Source organism: Culex quinquefasciatus, chromosome 1 (assembly GCF_015732765.1).
Source record: "Culex quinquefasciatus strain JHB chromosome 1, VPISU_Cqui_1.0_pri_paternal, whole genome shotgun sequence".
NCBI classification, from domain to species: Eukaryota; Metazoa; Arthropoda; class Insecta; order Diptera; family Culicidae; genus Culex; species Culex quinquefasciatus.
This window is the reverse complement of record NC_051861.1, coordinates 19,574,947-19,596,919: the sequence shown is the minus strand read 5'-3', so window position 1 is coordinate 19,596,919 and position 21,973 is coordinate 19,574,947.

The window sequence follows — 21,973 nt, the reverse complement described above, 5'->3', positions numbered from 1 at the left end:
CCAGGAATGACCCTTTCAGTCCCGTTTCCGGACACCAACTTCTGGATACCCGGGTTGGCTACACTTCTCCCTCCCCCAGTGTCACTTAGAGCTTGAGGCGGCCACTAGAAAGGATATGCTTCAAGTTTCAACCAACTGCCAACGTAAATTCGTGGCCACGGTACAAAAGAAGTCACAATTGAATTTATGACCTCAGCGCGGCACACGACGAGCTATTTCCGGTGACTGGGTCAAGAAAAGGTGGAAGTCATGTTGGATCTAAGAAAGAAAAAAACAAGCAGCTTCCTGGGAAGATGAGCATCAACACGTGCAGCGATGGGGGAGCTTTTTTTGTGTGGATTTGCCTTGGGGATTAAATTTAGCAAGAAGTTGGCCCTTTTTTCGTGGTTGGACGATTTGCTTTGCTTTTTTGGGTACAATTCAAAGAAGGACGATGATTAAGAAGTGTGGATGGTTTTCTTTGAAGGGATGGTTTTTAAGGAGGTATTTTCTTGGAATGTTTCTGGTCATAAATAAAATAAAATGAACTGGAAAAAATTTTATTAACTGACCTGGACGAAATGACGAATGTGAAAAATTTAAAAGCTATGAAATCTGTGTCCAAATCTATCATCTGACCTATCTTTGAGTTGGTCATCGAGAAACCTTCCAAACGAGGCTAATAATTTGGAGGTCTGGCAACCCTGCATAATGAGGATTGAATTTGCTCAATTGTGGCAGTCAATAAATTATCAGATTTCTTACAATTTTAAAACTTTACTTAAGAGCCTCTAGGGTTAGCCCTCCAGAAATGCACCAAACACATTCAAGCAAAACGATTTCACCATTTCATGTAAGATTTGAAATTCTGCAATCTACAAGCTTATCGCTGGTTACGGCCTCAGGTGAAAATATGCACCTCACACACAAGTTAATCGAAAATCTTGTTGCAGTGCCTTTCTGCTGCGCTCTCGCAAAAGTCCACCGACAGTCTGAGCTTTTCATCCTCGGTGATGTCGTTCCAGAGCTTTCTGGATGTCAAGAGAGTAAGATTAAACACAGTTGGAAATGTTGGCAAATTTGGAACAACATTAAAAAATTAAGTTGGAGTTAAAAATACCATAATTGAAAAAAGTCCTTAAATTCTAAAAAAATCACTCTTTTTCACAGTTCTTTCTACATGTAAACTCAAACCCGTCTGATGCTGTGCCCCGGAGGCTGCACATGATCTGCAGCATCTGCATGGAGGTGGTCACACAGCGGAGATTCACCTGGAACCAGAACGAGACGGTTCTGCGTCATCTTGGTGCGAGTTCTGGTAAACGGTAAAAGGTTCCAAAACGAGCAAGAACCGACTTTGGTCCTGACTGTGCAGGGCTGCTTATCTCTTTTTTTTCGAGAACGACCTCTGGAACATGACGGTGGATAAGATATCGGAAAGAGTATGGTGGAAATAGAAGGATGAGAAAAAAAAAAACTGTGGAAAAGCTTGACTCGAGGGAAAAGGTGGAAAACCCGGACTACTCGGAGTCTACACCCAAAATTCAGAATCGAGATAATCGTTCTCTCAAAATTTATTGAGGGCTCAGGGCCAAAATCGATAGAATAATGGTACCAACTCACACCATCATAACAAATGAGTTCATTCGTTAGTTGAATCAATAAATCTCCAACAAGTGTCATACATCGACTTCTGACTTCTCCATGGTCACCAAGCTGTGGTGGCCGAGGCAGCTAAGTCATTGGATTGGTTTGTCAAAGGTCTCTGATTCGATTCCCGTTGTCGATACTTTTGGTTTTTTGTTTGACGGATGAACTTTTTTTGCAAATGAACCTCGAGAGAATAGTTCTATCGCCCATCTCGAGCTGTGTTCTCTGCGTCCGTGAATGGTACCACTATTCTTTCGACTCGAGACCATCATTCTCTCGGACTAGCGCTGCCAGTTTTGGGTGTAGGTAGCGAACCACTACTTTGAGGTTATTAATAGGTCGTTCAGGTTCGCAATCAGCGCTGCTAAGGCAGACAGTGATTGGGACTTTGTGGAGCCTGGGAGAACGTGCCGATTCGTGGATGCAAATTCTAAGTGGAATTATAACTACAGGGTGGTTTGAATTGGAATTGGGTATAAGCTAAAAGCATGCAGTTTTTTTTTGTTGAAAAATAATAAGTAAGTTTTATGTCAGATTTTAAACACTTCTATCTTCTATCTATCACACTAATCGAAATGTATTTTAGATATAGAGTTGGGCAGCTTTCGAAGCAACTTGTCGTCTAAATAATGCAATTATCTCGTCAATCTGAAAGTATTCTTTTAATATGTGAAAACCACATTACTGTAACAACTCGATCAATTGATTGAATTTTGCAGTCTAGTCATTCAGAGCAAGAACCTAAGACAGACATCGAACAAAACGCGGTTTTCACGATGAATAATAAATCATGATTAGTTGGATTCGCTAAATAATTCATCATCAATTCCGGGTTCTCCTTTTTTCCATTTGATTCATTCACGAGAAATCAAACGAGCATTTCCTCATTTCATTTTCTATCACCCCCCCCCCCTCCCCCCAGCGGGGTAGGGTTCTCCCTCGTTGATTTCAACACGCGTCTATTCTCTTTCCCGGTAGAGCAAACCTAGTGAACACTCGCGGATCGTCGCATTTTCTTTGAGAAGTTCCGAGGAGGGAAGGTTAAAAGTGGGAAAAGCGAGTGAAAAATGACTAGTTTCACCGATCATCAATTACTGGGTATTAACCCTCATGTGACATTTTAAAAATATTTTTTTATTTTTAAGCGTTTTACAATATTAGTTTATGCAACAAGTTGCGAAACATGATTTTTTCAGCACGAGTCGTACATTTATCCAACGAGGTTTACCGAGTTGGATAAATACGACAAGTGCTGAAAAATCAAGTTTTAAAGAGTCGATAACAACATTTTTCCAATTCCGAAAATTGCCTTTTGATTGGAATTGTTTGTCAAACATTCACGTGTTAAGTAAATTCACCGTTCAAAACAAAACAATATCGAAAAATGTAACTTTTCGATACAAGTGTTGAAAAGTTAAAATTTTCAGCTCCCATTTCAGAAATCGAGGAAAATGGCGTGGGTCACCCTAATTAATTACTTCGCCCAGAAAACTCAGTTCGATTTCGAGCCAAATCAAAGCACATTTATGTATTTTTTAAAACTTTCATGTGAAACTGCTGTATTAAGGGTTATTCTTTTCTGCTTAGTTAGAGAAAAAGAAATTCCCACTATTTGAATTGTAACACGCTTCGGATTCTTCATTTTCTACAAAATCGAAATGGTGAGTGGTTGAGGGTGGTGGACACTCAAAACGATTCGAAAAAGAAAACCCACTCCCGCTGAAAATGTAATTTATATCTGTAGGGTGTAATAGTTAAATCACGGGTAGTGCTTTACATTTTAAATTTAATTTCTGTTAGATCATTTTTAAGAGAAAAATCTCGTATCCAAAAATGGTTATGCTTTAAATGGAAAATGTCCAGCGAGGTGAATCCAGATGTGTGACTGTATTTAGCAAACTGTGAATTGCAGTGGTAAAAAACTGTTGGAAGATACTGAAATTGCAAAGCAAAGAGATTAGGACAGTGTTTTTCAACCTTTTGCGTTCCGTTCCCCCCTTGGCTGATTTTCAAGAACTTATTAAGCTTCATTGAATAAGGTTCTTAAAGTAGTCCACATAATTATGGATAAATGCTTGCGACGAAAACCATGAAACACAAAACAAATCTCAAATGACTATATCAATTCACCAAATTGGTGACCAACTGGTTGTTTAGATCGGCCAGCAAATCCCGCCAAAGCCTCCTTGATCCGTCAGATGACAATCCTCGTCGCATAGCGTCCACCATATCGATGATTTCAGCAAACGATAATGTCCCGCTCAAATCTCTTCCGGATTAGCAATGGCTTAGCTAGAATAGAGAGAGAGAGAGAGAGAGAGGAAAAATCTCACCACAGCTTTCCAGGGCCAGGAAAATTCCGCCAAGTGATGAGTGGTAATGGTTACCAGCTTCCGAGTCCCCAAGTCACCGACGAGAGGCCATCAACCGGATTTTCGCGCTAAATAGACAATGATCATTAGGAGACCAGACCAGAGACCGGTTCTGGTGCGCTGCCACTAGGATTATACTCGGTGGCTTTCCTCAGTCACAGTAACGTAACTCAGAACAAAATGTTCAAGTACTCACTGGGATATTGCGATTGAGGAAGAAGTGCTGCCGATGAATTACACTGGTTTAAGGAAAAATCAGCTGATTTGTAATTACAGTTTTGTTATCAGCCTAACCATGATAAAGTACTAAAGAAATAAATAGGCTTAATGAATTTTAGCAGGAAACCATTTTTTATTGATTTCTCGATTTTTTTAAATTAAATATACTTTATTGAATATTTGTTATAACAATTACATTTGATTTACATTTTTTTGATTTTAACACTGTTCATTTACATAACTTTAAAAGTCTATGATTTATCGTTTTTGTAACACTAGCAGCGATGGAATGATCATTATCAAAAGAAAATCTTTGGTTGTTCATCAAGAGAAAAAATCCGAAGGGAGCATGGCTCTCCTCTCTCGCGCACGAAAGATCGGTAAACAATCTAAAAAAAAACATCTCCTTGCTTATTCGGCGGAACATCTTTTTCACTACGACACTTACAAGTGTTACGTCACACGTCGAAAAAGACCTGTCACATTTTGTAGATGGGCAATATGCGTAAGCAAAGTAAAATAAATATTTTTGAGTTGTGCTGACAAGGAAATTTACAAAAAATCATCACCAGATTGATTTTCTTGGAGAATTTCGAGAGCGATTTTCTTTTGCGTGATTTGCCTCCTCTCTCATTCGCAGGTGAAGAATATTCGCAAGCGAAATTGATTTTGACACTAGGTTCAATGAGGAAAAAAATGCATAACCTAAACTAAAAATAACTTAAACTTACCATAAACTAAACCAATCCTTGAACTAATAAGTATTCAGAAATAGCACATTTTTCCCACAGCTTCAATTTATGAGTTCTAGCGCAACACTCCCAAACAGGTACTGCATACTCAATAACGGGGTGAATTATTTTTTGTATACTGTTCACTTATTTCTCAAAGAAAGTTTTGATTTTCTGTATATTAAAGGGTACAAGCACCTGATGAGACTGCTGCACTTGTTGAATATTTTGTCTATATGCTGCCGAAACAATAGTTTGGAGTTAAGTATGAGACCTAAATAGACAACTGCCCAAGTAACATTTTTGTCCAGGAGTTCTACAAGAGCTCTTCAAGATAGCTACATCATAGCAGTTTGGACCGCGGTAGGATAAAACTCTCTTCAAGTACTCTTCCAAACTCCTGAAGAAGTTTTGAAGAGAATTTTATCCTACCGCGGTCCAAACTGCTCTGCTGTAGCTATCTTGAAGAGCTCTTGTAGAACTCCTGGAAAAAAATGTTACTTGGGTGATAAGTGCAGTGCTTCTGGGGACGCGCAGTCCTTTTTTTTGCGATAATTTTTGTCGTAAATGTATTTCGTAAAAATGTATTCCAGTTTCAATATTAACTCATCAAACTACCGATTGTATGAAGAGTAAAGTGTCATTTATTTACTATTTTTGAAATTTGCTCGTGTTATTGAAATTGTAAAAACAGTTAAAATATACTGATAAGTCCAGCCCATAGCACTACTGCTCGGCTGGCACGCGTTCGATAAAAAAAACTTTTTAAATAATCAACTATCTATCTTTCCGCAGCCGGCTGCCTAAGATTTAAAATTTTCAACCGATAAACAAAATTCTGAAGGTCACATCACTGCCACTCGTGAATCCTGACCTCATGCCCATCTTCTAACCCCCTCAAACCTCATGTCGACGTCGTCGTGCTATCTTGTCGCACCCGCCATTTTGACGTTCCGAGAAAAACGCGTTTCAATGTTTGACCTTGAATATTCAAAAACGAGAGCACGCAATGTAAACAATAACAAACACGTTTTGTTTGGCTCACCATTCTGTGCATTGTCCCAAAGTTTGGTTGAAGTTGGTTGCTGGAGTCCCGAGTTATGATTACAAATGTTTACGGTAGTCTAGTTTGTACGTGCGACAAACGCATCCTGACTTTTCAGGCCTGAAATCCCTTCGGCCTTTTGTCGCACTTACATCAATTTTCATGGAGTGACAAGATAGCACGACAAGATTGAAACCACTTTCATATATGAAGTGACAAAAATGCACGGAGTTTTTTCGGTTTTTGTTGAATATCTCAGGATTGAAATCGAATTTTGGGGATCTGTGAAGGTCAAAAGGTGAGGCATTGTGAGCTGCACAAAATGGCCTTCTTAACTCAATTTGCCCCAAAATGCACGTACGACAAGTTAGCACGATGGCGACGATGTGATACTTTGTCGGAGATGCAGTCGATTGGGCGGTCTCTATCACTAAAGTATCGGACTAACATTCCCATCCACTTCCCCGTGACCCTACCTCTGGTCGTGGCCGGTGCCGGTATTGATCAGCATGATAGGGGCCTTTGAGAAGTTGCGATGCGAGGAAAGATAGCACCCACTCATTTTCCACGGCTCGTGGATGTAGCTTCTGGAGGTCCTGGTCAATAACGGAGTAGCAACTGCTTATGCTTAAGTATGTGACCTAAATAGACAACTTCCTTTGACCAGGGTATCGAAACATCTTTCATTTTAATCAAATCTGGTCGATTTAAAGGGATAAAAATGAGTATTGGTCAGAGTTGGTCACAAAGTTCTTTTTCATACTGGTCATGTCTTCACCATAACATTGAGCACCTTAATGAACCTTTCAAGTACTCATATATTGGTATCCACAGAACAAGATTTTTAAAGCAAAATTCACCATCATTTAACCCAGTGTAATTTCGCCACTGCCAGACATTACGACCCCCGACAGCTTAGCCATTTCGGAGGGTCTTATCATCCACTGGTCAGCCAGTCAACTCCGGCACCGCTAAACCAATGATAATAACAATAATAACACTCTTTTGTAGCCACAACCCCCCCTCCATCTCGGTTCAGCCCCATCGAAAAAACAAAACAAAAATCATCCCAACGTCATCGTTAAAAGGACCTCCACGCTCCGACAAAGGTTTGAAACCCGGACTAATGAGCATCGCTTTACGCGTCGAGACCGAAGCGCTGAGGCTTCTGGTTGGATCCACCGGATGCTCCTGGATATTCGTATCTGGCGGTCGGTCCAAATGGCCGCAAAACGGTCTCGTAATGATGTGCCATTAGAGTTAATGATACACCGGTGAGATAATCCGATTACGGGCTAAAACCGCTTCTCCCAGGTAAAGCCAACAATGTCACAACGCACAAACACGCAGCAACAAACACAAACACTGTCAGGCACACGCGCACACACATGTTGTCGCAGTCGTGCTCGCTTGAGGCGATTGACATTTCGATAACCGAAATTTCTAGCAAAGTATGTCATGTTTAAAAAAGTCAAATCTCAGTCAGTTTTTATCAATTGCCAACAAATTCAAATTTTAAACAGTTGAAATTTGTTATTTGAACCTATTTGAAAAAGTAATATGTCACAAAATTTGGTAATCCGAATCCATGTTATGATCACTTAAGTGAACATTAACCCACTATTTTGAACAACAATCTCACGAAATTTCATAAATAAAATAATTATGAGTCAAAACAGCATACCAATGATGACGATATACTCTGGGAATGTTAAGTCCAAGCTGGAATTTGGACACGAAAAAAAATACAAGTTGAGTTATTTTACATTGCATTTCAGTTTAAACCAAGTTAGGATAGGGCAAACGAAATTTATTAATCAAAATTTTGAAATTATATATTAAATATATAGTTATTTTCAACAGTTCTTACTTTATAATGAACATCGCTCTTCGCGCAGCTGGATTCCGTGCAGATCCGACTATCTGCTACATCCCGAACATTGGCGTGTTAATTAGTCAAGTTATTGGATAAAGTTGTAGAGTCAGAGGGAAGTGTCTTCTTCTTCCCGATTGTTCTTGTTGGGCCAACCATTAGCCCACAAGTGCTTTGGCCGTCCTAATGAGCGGTTCTGCTTGATGACTTGCCCATTAATCGAACCGGTCAACAGACAGGACTGAATTACCTTCGTGATGATATTGAATCGTTTTTGGTGGGTGAACGGAAATTGATTTTTTGATTGTTGATCGCCATGAAATGAGAGTTATGTTCGTACATGTGTAATATTAAATCAGATACTGGTGAATTTTCATCAGTTTCTGATAAATATTCATCAGGTTCACTTTTTTACACATTTTTTAAGGTAAATTTCTCAAAAAAAGTAATGTTCAACAAAAAAAATCAACATTCAATTTGTTTTGCTGTGCATGGCTTTCCTTTTGCATTCTCGGGCAGACGGTAATAACAAAATTCATGGCATTTCAATAACAAATACTGTTAAAATAACAGAAAGTGTTATGGAATATTCTCGAAAAATCCATTTTTGCATAAGAGTTTAATAACAGTTTTCGTTATCATAACATAATTTGTTATTGGACTGATATTGGTTGCAAGCCAAAACAACTTTGGAATAACATTTTTTTGTTATGGAAGAATACCTCCAACTTTTATTGGGTTGATCGGATTAGTTGTTAAAATAACAAAGTTGTTAGTCTGTTATTACAATAACAATCCAATAACAAAAAATCATAACGGCGAATAACAAAACTTGTTATAAATAACATAAAATGTAATTGGCCTAGTATTTTCAAATAACAAAAAATGTTATTCCAGCGTTATTTCCGTCTGCTCGGGTTGAAATCAAACAATAAACCCTTCTCAACGGAAAGTAATCGTGTAATTTACTTACGGTGCCATCTGGTAACATTTAATTAAAATGTGACTCCCTTCAATTAATGCTCCAACCGTCATCAATGCAATCAATGTAAAACAACATTTCTTTCCGGAATAATTGACACATATCGTTCTCGAGCGGCATACCTCTCAAATGGCTGTATTTATCCTGTCTTCTTCAGGGATATTGTAAACCCCCACCCAACGCCGCCAAAGTCCACCCGCCTTGTTGGAACCAGGTGCAGAACTTAACCTCAAAATGCCCCGAAGAGTGGCAGAAACATTGGCCACCAGCCCGGAATTTCCCCGGTCCTGCCATCCGAGTGTCAATCCCATGGACTTCACAATTAATTACCATTCCTCCGGAGCGAGCCAGGCTGGCTCGTTTGGCCTGTTGATGTCCGTGCTGCTGTACTGTACGTTTCCGGTCATCCGACGGACCGGTTGACCGGTTGTTCGGAGCAGATGATACCCGAGCCGACAGGAGCGGGGAACACAAGATGCGTTCGATGTTGATGATGCTGCTGGCATTGTACAGTGCCCAACCAGATGTCGATCAAGATAAATTGAATTTCAAGCAGGGCTTCCAGCGGCAGGGTGGCTGGGTATAACTTGAAAGTTTGGATATTGAAGTTATTCATAGGATATGATATATTATGGGTTACACAAATTGAGAAATAATATTGTTATTGAACATTTAAGAAATATTTAGCACAAATTTTTTGAAATAAGTTTGAAAATTTGTAGAAAAACGAACCAAATAAAAAAATAAAATCAAGTTGTTTGCCTTGACGTTCTCGATTGCGAGATTCCTACTCGAAACTGAGTGCCCGACGGCTTGATTGTTGAGGAAATTGAAAAAGCTCTTTTACACCTGAGCTTCAATCCACCCGGGATTTGAACAGACGACCTCTGGATTGTGAGTCCAACTGCCTACACCTGGACTGAGCAACGACCGAACTTGAACCCGAAATTTAAATGTAACAAAAATAACTTTTTGGTGGGCATTCAAGGGTTTAGTCTATTGGAAATACTAAGCCCAAATCCAATATATGAGCTTGATTGGACGTAACAGGAGCTGGCGCTTTGCATTTGAATTTTAAATGGGATTTAACCCGTAAAAAAAGATTTTACAAAAATGTCACTTTTTGAGGCATGTTGGCCACTGAAGCGTTTATTTTCAACATCATTGGCGTGTAGACCAGATCCTTGCGCATCTTTTGGTATAAATAACATTGAAATTCGGAGCACCTTGGAGATCGGTATAGACCTTCCAAGTTTGGATTTTGTTTTCGAAAAATTGGCCTATACGCCAATAATGTTGAAAATAAACGCTTCAGTGGCCAAAATACCTCAAAGAGTGACATTTTTGTAAAATCTTTTTTTACGGGTTAAATCCCATTTAAAATTCAAATGCAAAGCGCCAGCTCTTAAAACGTCCAATCAAGCTCACCTTTGAATGCCCGCCAAAAAATCATTATTGTTACACCCTAGTGTCTACACACCAAAAATGATTTTTTAAGAGGTTGAAAATTTCCTTTTTTGTAAGTAATTTTACCTAAAATATGTTTAAAAATGGGATGAAAATGATGAAAATTTAAGATTATATTTTCAAAACAACCTATCCGTCATGAGTTTCCAATGCATATACGACCTTTTGAAAATTTAATCTAGAATTCACCTGTTCCTGATGAAATAATTACAATTTTTATGAATCTGACAACGCCTTTTCATGAAACGGATTTTCAAATATTTTATAGCACTTTTGTATAAACAGATTTTAAATTCATATGGGAATTGCATCAAAAACAAATTAAATCAATATATCTTTATATTATAAAGCAGGGGTGCTCGAAATTTGTGGAGGCCGGGCCAAATTTGAAGCTCAAATGAGCTTGCGGGCCAAATTTACAAAAATGGTTGTTAAAAAAATACGTTATTTTAATGCAAAAGATTACATTTCTGTCATTTAAAAAAATGTCTTTTTAAAATAATAGAAACCCCAAAATAACGGGATTCTATCGGTATTGTTGATTTTGTTGTTTCTGGTATTTGAAAAAAAAAAGTTTTTGGCTGAATGTACTTGTGTTTTCAAAAAAAAAAAATTAAAGTTTGTTTTTATATTTCGAAAATGGTGGTGACATTACTTGATAAACAATTCATCTATAAGTTAAGTGTGGTTAATGAAAAATTGTTGAGAGCCAGAATTTCAACATTTCAATGAAAAAAACTTTTAAAAAATGTTTTAAGCTTCTGTATAGTTAACCTACTATCACTAGCTTCAAAAAAAAAAAAAAGCGAAAAACATTTATTTATTTCATCGAAAATTCACTTAAATTCAAATTATTTTTAAGAAACTCAAACATGCTCAAATGATTTAAAATGCAAAGGAATGCATATTTAATTAATTTCAGCTGAATACACTTAAATTTTTTTTTTTGCTCCTGGTTTTTCGAGCCATTTTTTTAATAATGGTGGAGGGGTGGGTTAATCGACGAAAGCTTTGTAAAATATTTGCCGCAAACTTGATCCTCCGATTTCCACATTTTGTCTGCCTGAATCAGTTGATAGTCAATCAAATTCGTTGTCTAACTGTAATGAGTTCGAATCCCTAAGGAAGTGCAATGTAAGTTTGAGGGTCAATATGACTTGCAAGTTAATAAAGAAAACTTTTATTTTTGCAACTATTACAGAATTCTACCTAAGTCAAACTTGAACGTTTTTTTGAAATTTCTAAAAATGTTTGATGAAAGTTTTGGTGATATTTAATAGTTTCACTCACATTGAAACGTGTGAAATTGTTTTAATTATAAAATATTTAGAACAAATTATTTGCATCCAAAAGTGGGGATCAAAATATTGATAAATCATAAGTTTCTTTTTATTAACAAAAATAAAAAAGATTAGCATATAAACGCTTAAAATAAACCTTAATTTTGAAAAAGTATAAAATCACTTTACAAGTGGTCAACGGTCCATTTACATGATCATTCAAAATGGGTCCGCGGGCCACGTTTAACCCGCGGGCCATACTTTAGGCACTCCTGTTATAAAGGATACATGGCCATACACAATTTACTCGACACGGAAAAACTCACGGTAAAATCAGTTGATGTAAACTTGAGTTTGATGTAAACGGTGTTTACGTATGATTTGTGGCAAATATACATCAAATTGTACTTAAATTTAAATGTCTGATGACGTGCAAAAGTGTTACATCCTAAATGATGTAACATTCGAAAATATTTTTTTGTGTGTAGATTCATCCAACTTTAAAAAACGTTACTTAATCCACCGGAAGGTGGTTGCTGCCTTCCTCCTAAAAGCCTTGCAACCACACACTACGAAAGCTTTGGCTAACGCTTACTTAGTAAAGACACTATACATCTGAGTGCTGCCATCTAGGTATGATAAATTTAATGAACCATTTGAAATCACTGCAGTGTTTGTGTGCGTGCACTGAGCGTAAAGTTCCGACAGCTATCCGCCGGAGCTTTCAAATTATGTAAATAATGACCCTTTTTAGTATCAACCAAAACAGTTTTTCGAACATATCTTTTAAAGTACTTCACCAAGCCGGATGAAATTTAAAAAAGACTTAAAGAACCTGAAGGCAAATCCAAAAACATAGATCCGGACAAAATCGGTCGAGCCAGTTCCGAGAAAAGTGAGTGAGAAAAAAAATTCTACGTCCATCCACACGCACAGACATTTGCTCAGAATTTGATTCTGAGTCGATATGTATACGTAAAGGTATATCTGGGAGGCTTATTTAAAAAGTTCAATTTTTGAGTGATTTTATAGCCTTGCCTCAGTGAGGTGAGGAAGGCAAAATACAAAAATGAATTGTCGAAAACAAATAGATTGCGCTCAACAATCGAAAATGGCATTTCTAACATCATTTGGATGTTTGTTAGATTTTTTGAGAGCTGCAATTTTTTTTTTGATTTTTTTTAATTTCTTTTACTTTGCTCTTTCACCCTCCAATAAAAAAAACCACTTTTTCAGTCGTCACCAGAAAAGACGACTCCCTTGCCACTCCTTTGCAAAATTCAAACCACACCGTCTGTGTCTGTGAATGTCTATGTTTGCTTGTTTTTGCCACACACACACACACTCCCATAAGTTCTCTCAAGTCCCAAGGATGGCCTGGGAGGAGAGTGGGACCACCGGAAACGGCAATAGCTACACCAACCTATGCTGGGCAACCACCAAGCAGTGGCAGAGGTCTAGGGCGGCAACGGGAACGGAATATTAATTTAATCTCGGTTTCATTTATTGATTTGTGGATGTCGTATCACCAGAACCATCCGCCTCCCGCCCGCCCCAGCAAACAGCCTGTGCGCAGCTATAAAGCAAATGGGCTTTTCCTGGCAAAAGCTGTCTAGGAGGAGGCGGGAGTTTGTACATCGTTATCTAGCACTGAGTGAAGTTATTTGCAATTGTAGGGAAACGATAAAACAACATTCACACACAAACACGCAAAATAGCTTTTGCGGGGAAAATTATTTGTTGGTACAGATGAGAGGGGGAGGGGAGGAAGGGGCTAAAAATGTCGTTTTTCATTTCATGCAACACTTGCAAGGATTTCAAACATGTGGCCGCTCTTTGGGTTGGAGTGAGGATCGATCTCGTCACACCGAGGCTGGAATTAGCCGCAAGTGGATGTGTGGTGTTACGCAATTTGTTACAAAAGGATTTATCTTAATTGGCTTAGACTTGCTACACTGCCCCTGATCGCATAAATGTCGCATATGCATTTTCATCACTTTTGAGTTATTGATGCAGTTTGGTTTAAAATCGTGTGCTCTTTCAGATAAGTCTATACCATCCAGTACTTTGTTCTAGAAATCACATCGTCGCCATCGTGCTAACTTGTCGTACGTGCATTTTGGGCCAAATTGAGTTAAGAACGCCATTTTGTGCAGCTCACAATGCCTCACCTTTTGACCTTCACAGATCCCCAAAATTCGATTTCAATCCTGAGATATTCAACAAAAACCGAAAAAACTCCGTGCATTTTTGTCACTTTACATATGAAAGTAGTTTCAATCTTGTCGTGCTATCTTGTCACTCCATGAAAATTGATGTAAGTGCGACAAAAGGCTAAAGGATTTCAGGCCAGGAAAGTCAGGATGCGTTTGTCGCACGTACAAGCTAGACTACCGTAAAGATTTGTAATTATAACTCGGGACTCCAGCAACCAACTTCAACCAAACTTTGGGACAATGCACAGAATGGTCAGCCAAACAAAACGTGTTTGTTATTGTTTACATTGCGTGCTCTCGTTTTTGTATATTCAAGGTCAAACATTAAAACGCGTTTTTCTCGGAACGTCAAAATGGCGGGTGCGACCAGATAGCACGACGACGTCGACATGGAATCTAGTTTTTCATGAGATCTTAACACGTAGCCTTATGAAAGGGACAAACTTGCCTTGCGTTTTTCTCAGCTTGCTGTTTTTGCATATGGAACACATACATATAAGATTAGGTATTGAGACTTGGGATTTGATTTTTGTTTGCTTCCCTTGTGTTCCATATTTCACATACCGTCAGTAGGGGTTACTATGGGCCAGAAAACGATTTACCTCTTGCAATTTCCAAATAGCAATAACAATTTAAATAATATCAAAAAACGAAAATAATAATTTACCAACACTTTCTCAAAATATGGAGGAATTTGAAGATCTCTATTTTAAATGCAAATCTTTTGGCTAAAAATTAAATTCAATTCGTTTATTGTTCATATTAGAATTCAGAAGTTCAGCTCTAGGATGTAACAGAGCAATTCTCTACGAAATCGATCTTTTTTCTTAAACTTTAATTTTTGTATTTTTTAATCCGACTGAAACTTTTTTGGTGCCTTCGGTTTGCCCAAAGAAGCCATTTTGCACCATTAGTTTGTCCATATAATTTTCCATATATAAATTTGACAGCTGGCCATACAAAAATGATGCATAAAAATTAAAAAATCTTTATCTTTTAAAGGAATTTTTGATCGATTTGGTGTCTTCGGCAAAGTTGTAGGTATGAATATGGACTACACCCAAAGGAAATATATAGCTCAAAATCTGCAGCAGTGGATTTGCTACAGAAAATGTTACATTTTATAACAGTTTTTGCAGCAAGCTCATAGCTCAATTTTGCCCGCTTGTAAACATGTCAACGATCTGCAGTTCTCACCAACACATAGAATGCTGGCGCGTCCCCGCGCAACACTCCAGAGAGAACAATATGTTCGCGCTCTGTCCCTCACAATTCATCAAGCGTTCATGGCGCCGTGGTAGCGTGTCGGATCAGCAACCTAGAAGATGATGGTTCAATCCTCGTTCTGTTAAGGTTTTTTTTTCTGCAATACAATCATTCAGCCGTCGGTAATGTCGATAATTGTCGGTAACGGGCAAAAACGTCATACCCCTAAATCGCAAAAAATGCATGAGGACAGATTTCATGCAGATTCTGATATACTTTCATGCCGCCATGCATCACAATCATGTGACCGCCGGTTGGGTGTACAATGAAAAAAAAAATTATACACGGTAAACTTTTTTTTGTGATTTTTCGTTTAAATTTTTGTCATTAAAACTTGGTTTGCAAAAAAACACTATTGTTATTTTTTTATTATTTTTTGATTTGTTTTAGAGGACATCAAATGCCAACTTTTCAGAAATTTCCAGGACGTGTAAAAAATCTTTGAGCGAGTTGAATTTTTGAATCAATACTGATTTTTTCAAAAAATCGAAAAATTGGTCGCAAAAATTTTTCAGCTTCATTTTTCGATGTAAAACCAAATTTGCAATCAAAAAGTACTGTAGTGAAATTTTGATAAAGTGCACCTTTTTCAAGTTAAATCCATTTTCAGGTGACTTTTTTGAAAATAGTCGCAGTTTTTCATTTTTTTAAATTAGTGCACATGTTTGCCCACTTTTGAATAAAATGTTTTTGAAAAGCTGAGAAAATTCTCTATAATTTGCACTTTTGAACTTTGTTGATACGACCCTTGGTTTCTGAAAATGACAAAAAATCGAAAATTCCTAGGTGAAATATTTTCTAGGTTACAGATAACGAAAAGTGACTCCCTTAGCTACTTTTCCACGAAAAAACATTTTGGGTACATTCAATTTCAATAATAATTGCCTTCCGCCATGGCATGCGACCCTTAATTGCTGAGATATTGCCATTCAAAGGTTTAAAAACAGGAAAATTGATGTTTTCTAAGTCCCACCCAAGCAACACACCATTTTCTAATGTCAATAACTCAGCAAGTAATGTTCCAATTTTCAATGTTAAACTATGAAAAATTCGCCAAATTTTCCGATCTTTTCGTAAAAAATATTTTTAAAATTCTTAAACCAAGACTAACATTTTAAAAGGGCGTTATATTGGATGTTTGGTCTTTTTGAAATGTCAGTCTTCATTTTTTTTTGCTTCTGAATTCTGAGAAATTTTGAAAATTTGCACTTTTTTCTCACTAAAACTCAAACAGTTCGGCTCTGGAGAGTCAAAATTGCCTTTTCTCAAAGGTAAAAATGTTCACCAATTTCCTACAAGCTGCATGTATTGGTTTTACTGGGAAAAATAGACTACCCTAAATTAAATGAGCATTTCTGAAAAAAGTTTCGACAAAATGCGATTTTTTCGACATAAATTGGCCTGGGAGAGTCCAAAAACTTAGGTTTTGGTCCAATATTGATAGTGTATCTTAATCTATGGACAAAAACCCATCATTTGATGATAATTCTCACCAGATCGAATCAGTTTTTGTATTGATTCCAAGCGATTTAAGAAAATTTGTTAAAAAAGTGACATTTTTCAGTAAATCGACTAGGTGGTGCAAGAAAGTATTTTATTATTTTTTCTTGTCTAAGAAAACATGTTCCTAACATCATAATCTATCATTTAAGAAGTGAGTACCTGAAATTCCTCAACATTACCTCAAAATGGGACAGGCTATTGTAGAATGTTTAATTTTTGTTAATAAATAGTAAGGTAAATAACAAACTTGCAAATAGTTCAACAACCAAGACATAGCTTAGCATGATGAATAGTAGAGCATGAGCATGAGCATGGTTGACTGCCAATGAGCTGCTACTCCGTTATTGACGGATCAGCTGAAGTTAAACAATGAATCAAAAATGATCAGTGGGAGCCAACCATCCGTTCACTGTTTAACCTCTGAAGATCCCTACTTTATTAGTCAATACCGGCGCCCTCCCAAGAAGCCTGCAGTTCAACGAAAGGGTGGAATGTTAGTCCGATAGTTGAAGTTGCAGACTCATCAAGCACATAGTTTTTCGCTATATACTTGTTGATACCGCTTGAGACCGTTGAATCCACAGCATCTCCTTCAAGCATCACGTGATTATTTATTTTTTTTTTGTTAGTAGGATAAGGTATTGGCTTTTCGATGCCTCCCGAGCTACGACGCTATGGGGAGGACTTTCATAACAGACCCGTCGGCGAGCCTTCCGAGCAACGATGCTATGGGAAGGTCTTTCTGGTTAACACACAAAATCACACAGTTATTTTGCTATTAACTCGACGATCCAAATTGTCAGTGCGTCTTTCGATCATTATATAGAAATAGCTTTTTCACCGCAAAAAAATAAAACCTTATTCGAAAAATTTAAACACAGTCCACCCGACGCCGTGCCTTCCGATCAACGATGATATAGGAAGGGCTTTGAAAATCACAAAACATCACTTTTCACTCTGAATATTTTTTTTACGACCACGTGCTCCCTTTGCCAATTATGCACTCAATCGAACAGCGACACAAAAGAGACGGAAAATAACACGAAAAAACAGGACTGCGCGTCCCGAAAACCACCACACTAATGATGCCATTATTTAATTATCTAGCTTAGCATGATGAATAGTAGAAACTAAAAATAATGCCATTAAAGGAATTTCAAGGTTGCCTTTTTCACAAAATAGTCAAATGTGTGTATTCAAACCGAAAGCGAAAATGTTCCCTACAAGTACGAGCAACTGTGCAAAGTGCATCTTATCAATCATGCTTGAAACAGAACATTTCACTTCGCATCCCAAGGAAAATCAGTGCACTTTGTGGTTTCTTTTAATGCTTGCCAGAAAGAGCCATTTTTCCACTCTGACAGTAACGACGACAGCCATAAAGCACTTCATAAAAGCTGCTCGTATCGTTTGCAGGCACACACACACACACACACACACACACACACACACACACACACACACATTTAAAATGCCACAACCACGTGCAAACAGCGAAATGCTTTCGTGTCTGACTTATCTGTGGGAACGAATCTGGCACTGGGAAACGAACGTTTTCGCGCAAAAGTCATCAAAATTCAATGATGCAAAACTGTGTGTGTGTACATGTGTGTGTGTATGTGTTTGTGTCAAGAGGATTCGTTACAACCGTCATCATCACATCGTTCGCAAATGGCATTCTCGTGGAGTCGACCAAAAATCACATTAACCCCTAATGAGATGAAACGTGTGGTGAAGAATGATTGTGAGTGAAGCCGAAAATTGAGCAAGAATCAAATTTGGGCAGAAAATAAGTTTCAGTGAATCATAAAAACCATTCAAGGGACTAAAGTTTTAAATGCTATTTGAAAATTGTGAAGTGTAAGGTTGTTTGTGTAATTATTAAGTCAAATGTAATTACAAAAGCCGACTCGGTCCTAACCAGGTCCCAGTACCGAAAAGGATCTAATAAAAATAATTTTAGGAAAAAAAAGACTGTTTCCTCTTTTAATTTGTGTTCCAAGAAATCAGGATGAAACGTCAACACCTTACTCACCCATATGCAATTATTCTGTAAATATGATCGAAACCAATTTAAAAATATTTATAATTTTTTGCATCCATCTGTTTTTAACAAACAACTACACAAATGCTTTTTTTCCCATATGACCAACATGATTTCAAATTTCGTGACAATGTAACACAAACATCAACCTGTTGTAACTTTGAAAGGTCTGTTTAAGTACAAAGAGCATCCGAAATATCAAAGTGATTGAATGTTACGTTTTCTGCTGACATAAATAACTGTACATTTTCCGTGACGTTGCAACGCAAAAAATGGGTAAACTTACACTAGTTTGAACTTAGCATTAGTTAAACTTTTAATCCTGAACATTTCCGTTAAGTACTAAAAATCAACAAAATGCAATCAACAGAATGATAATGTCGAAGAAACAGGAGTTTAAGGGGTTACATACATGTAGAAAATCACAAAATTTCATATTACAAATATAAAAGATGATTTTCAACCACTCCTGAATGTTTTATGAAGATATTTTATGATTAAACTGAGTAAGAGACGATTTACGCTCAAAATTTTGCCATGCGCAAAGCCAATTGTCTAACTTTCTGAGCGTTTTTCTCTAAACACCAAGTTGATTTACGGGTGCCACGATATCTCGAGATGGGACGGACCAAATTGGCTGAAATTTTGGGTGAAGACTCCCAAGACATATCCCGTGTGCATGACGAAGCCCGATTTTGAAATTTTGCATTTTTAAAAAATACAAAAATCAAAAACTGGCAATTTTTTATTTGAAAAACATAGAAATATTTTTATCTTTTTTTCAAATAAACTTTTTGAAAACCGGCTTTCGTCATGCACACAGGACCGGTTTAACGAGTCTTCACCAAAATTTTGAGCCGATTTGGTAGAAGCAATGTTGAGATATCGTGGCACCCGTTTTTTGAAACTGCTAACTTCAAATAGCAATATCTCGGCAATGATACAACCAAATGTCTTCAAATTTGTTTTGATAACAGTTGAAAATGTATATTTTAATGTCCTTAAAACAGATTTTGAAAAAAATTAAGTTCGTGCTCAAACCAACCTCTGACATTTTTGCCGATTTACATGTATGTAACCCCTTAAAGAAAAATGTTTGAAACACTGATTTCATCACGAATTGATTGATAACTTAACCAACTTGTATACAGCAATTCTATTTGAAAAGAGCTTAAACCGAAAAAAAAAGTTCTCCGATCGGGCTCAAAATTTTTCTGGGGGTTCCTTGGCCAAAATTATTAGACCCGTATTTTTTTGTTTGGCCATTAGAGTGACCTACATCATGCTAGGGTGGTTAAAAAAATTGCATTTTTCGTAATTTTTCGCAAAAACCACTTTTTTCATAAAATTATATCTCCGCGTCATTTTATCCGATTTTAGCTGTCTTAGACGCAAAAGAAAGGTGATTAGTTTAGCTATTTGAAAAAATAGTAAAAAGTTTCAAAAATCAAGCTTAAAATGGCGTTTTGACCGTGTCTGGACCTAAGAGCATATGTCTGAGAATATTTTTATCGGATTCCTCGGAAAATTTCACTTAACATATCAAAAGTTGGCGATGTCGAACCGTACGTTTCCGAAATATGATTTTTTGAAAATCAAAAATTGAGTTTTTGGACGCGCCACGCGCAAAGCCACAACAATGACGAAAACGGCAAAAAAAAAAAAACAACTTTTTTCATTAAAATTGTGATAACTTGAAAATTTCAGCAATGACCTATACATGTCTGGGTTTCAAAATTTTCGTTATGAAAATACGCAACGGTTCACATCGCCAATTTTTATATTAAATTATGTGAAATTTTCCGAGGAACCCCATAAAAATATTTTCAGACAGAGGCTCTTTGGTCCAGACACGGTCAAAACGCCATTTTATGTTTTCATACGACTTTTTCAAATGTTAAGCTAGATTTTTGAAACTTTTTACCATTTTTCTCAAATAGCCAAACTAATCACCTTTCTTTTGCGTCTAAGACAGCTAAAATCGGATAAAATGACGCGGAGATATGGTTTTTTGAAAAAAAGTGGTTTTTGCGAAAAATGACGAAAAATGACATTTTTCGAACCACCCTAGCACGATGTTAGTCACCCTAATGGCCAAACAAAAAAATACGGGTCTTATTAATTGGACCAAGGAACCCCCAGAACAATTTTGAGCCCGATCGGAGAACTTTTTTTTCTGTTTTCAAATGGAATTGCTGTATAATAATGATATTCAAATGATCAACTAATACATACAATGATTTTTTAAGGTTCAAGTAGTGTAGAACAAAAAAAAAAAAAGAAAAAGTTTTCAAATAGCTACATGGTTTTCAAAATTTCATTTTTTGGTGTACATTGCCGGATATTGTGTCTACTGCATTTCAACAGAACTATTTATTATTTTACTGGTAATCAAAAAGTTCATTTTTCCTAAAAAACCTTCTAGTTGCATACAACATGTTACCCAAATTCCAAAAGCGATTCACCAATTAAATTTTCAGTTACCATGCTGCACGAGCACACTAAAGTCACCGGCACCGATTTTCACATTTTCCAGTGGACTTTTCCGCGGCTTTACCAGGTGGCTCATCTTGCAACTGACGATGAAACGCGGAGAGCTCCATAATTAAAACTTTAAACCCGTCGTACAGAGCCAGAATTCCAGCCGATGCTGTGAATATTTCTGTCGGGCTTTTCCTGCATGCGCAGCCGGCTTGGGATTAATTAATTTAATTAAAATCGTAATCTCCGCGCGTACTCTCTGGCGAGCTTTGTTTGTACAAACATTTTCAGTACAAGTGCGCAGTGGGAAAGCGTCTGGTTTCGATGTGGTTGTTGATGGGTTGCAGCCTCAGCCTCGTTGACAAATCCCGAAAACGATAATGAAATAATTCGAGTAATTACGGTGGGATCCAATGGTTCCAAGCCGTGAATGCGCCATGGAGGACTTTGAAGCTTTATCTGAGAAAATTGAGGTGATTTTTTTTTGAGAGGTGAATATTTTAATTAATAAGCAGAGGATTTTGCACGTTCAGCACTGACGTATAATTTACTGGGTACAAAATTCACAGTCAGTTACAACTTATATTGCCATCGTTGGTTCATTGGTTTATTTTGGATGCCTTAAAAAATAAAGCATCTGATAAAACATTAATTACATTAAGGGAATTTACCAAGGACTTACATTTCCATTTTTTCATCAAAAACGATAGCCTTCCCTCATATTTCCTTTTTAACGACAGGCCAATAAAACACTTGCCAAAATTAAAAATAATAAAAAATGCCCACCCCCTTCCCAAGTGCACCGCAACCGGAACCATATTTTTCAAGGTTTTTTATTAGTATATGGCTGGTACAAATATTTTTC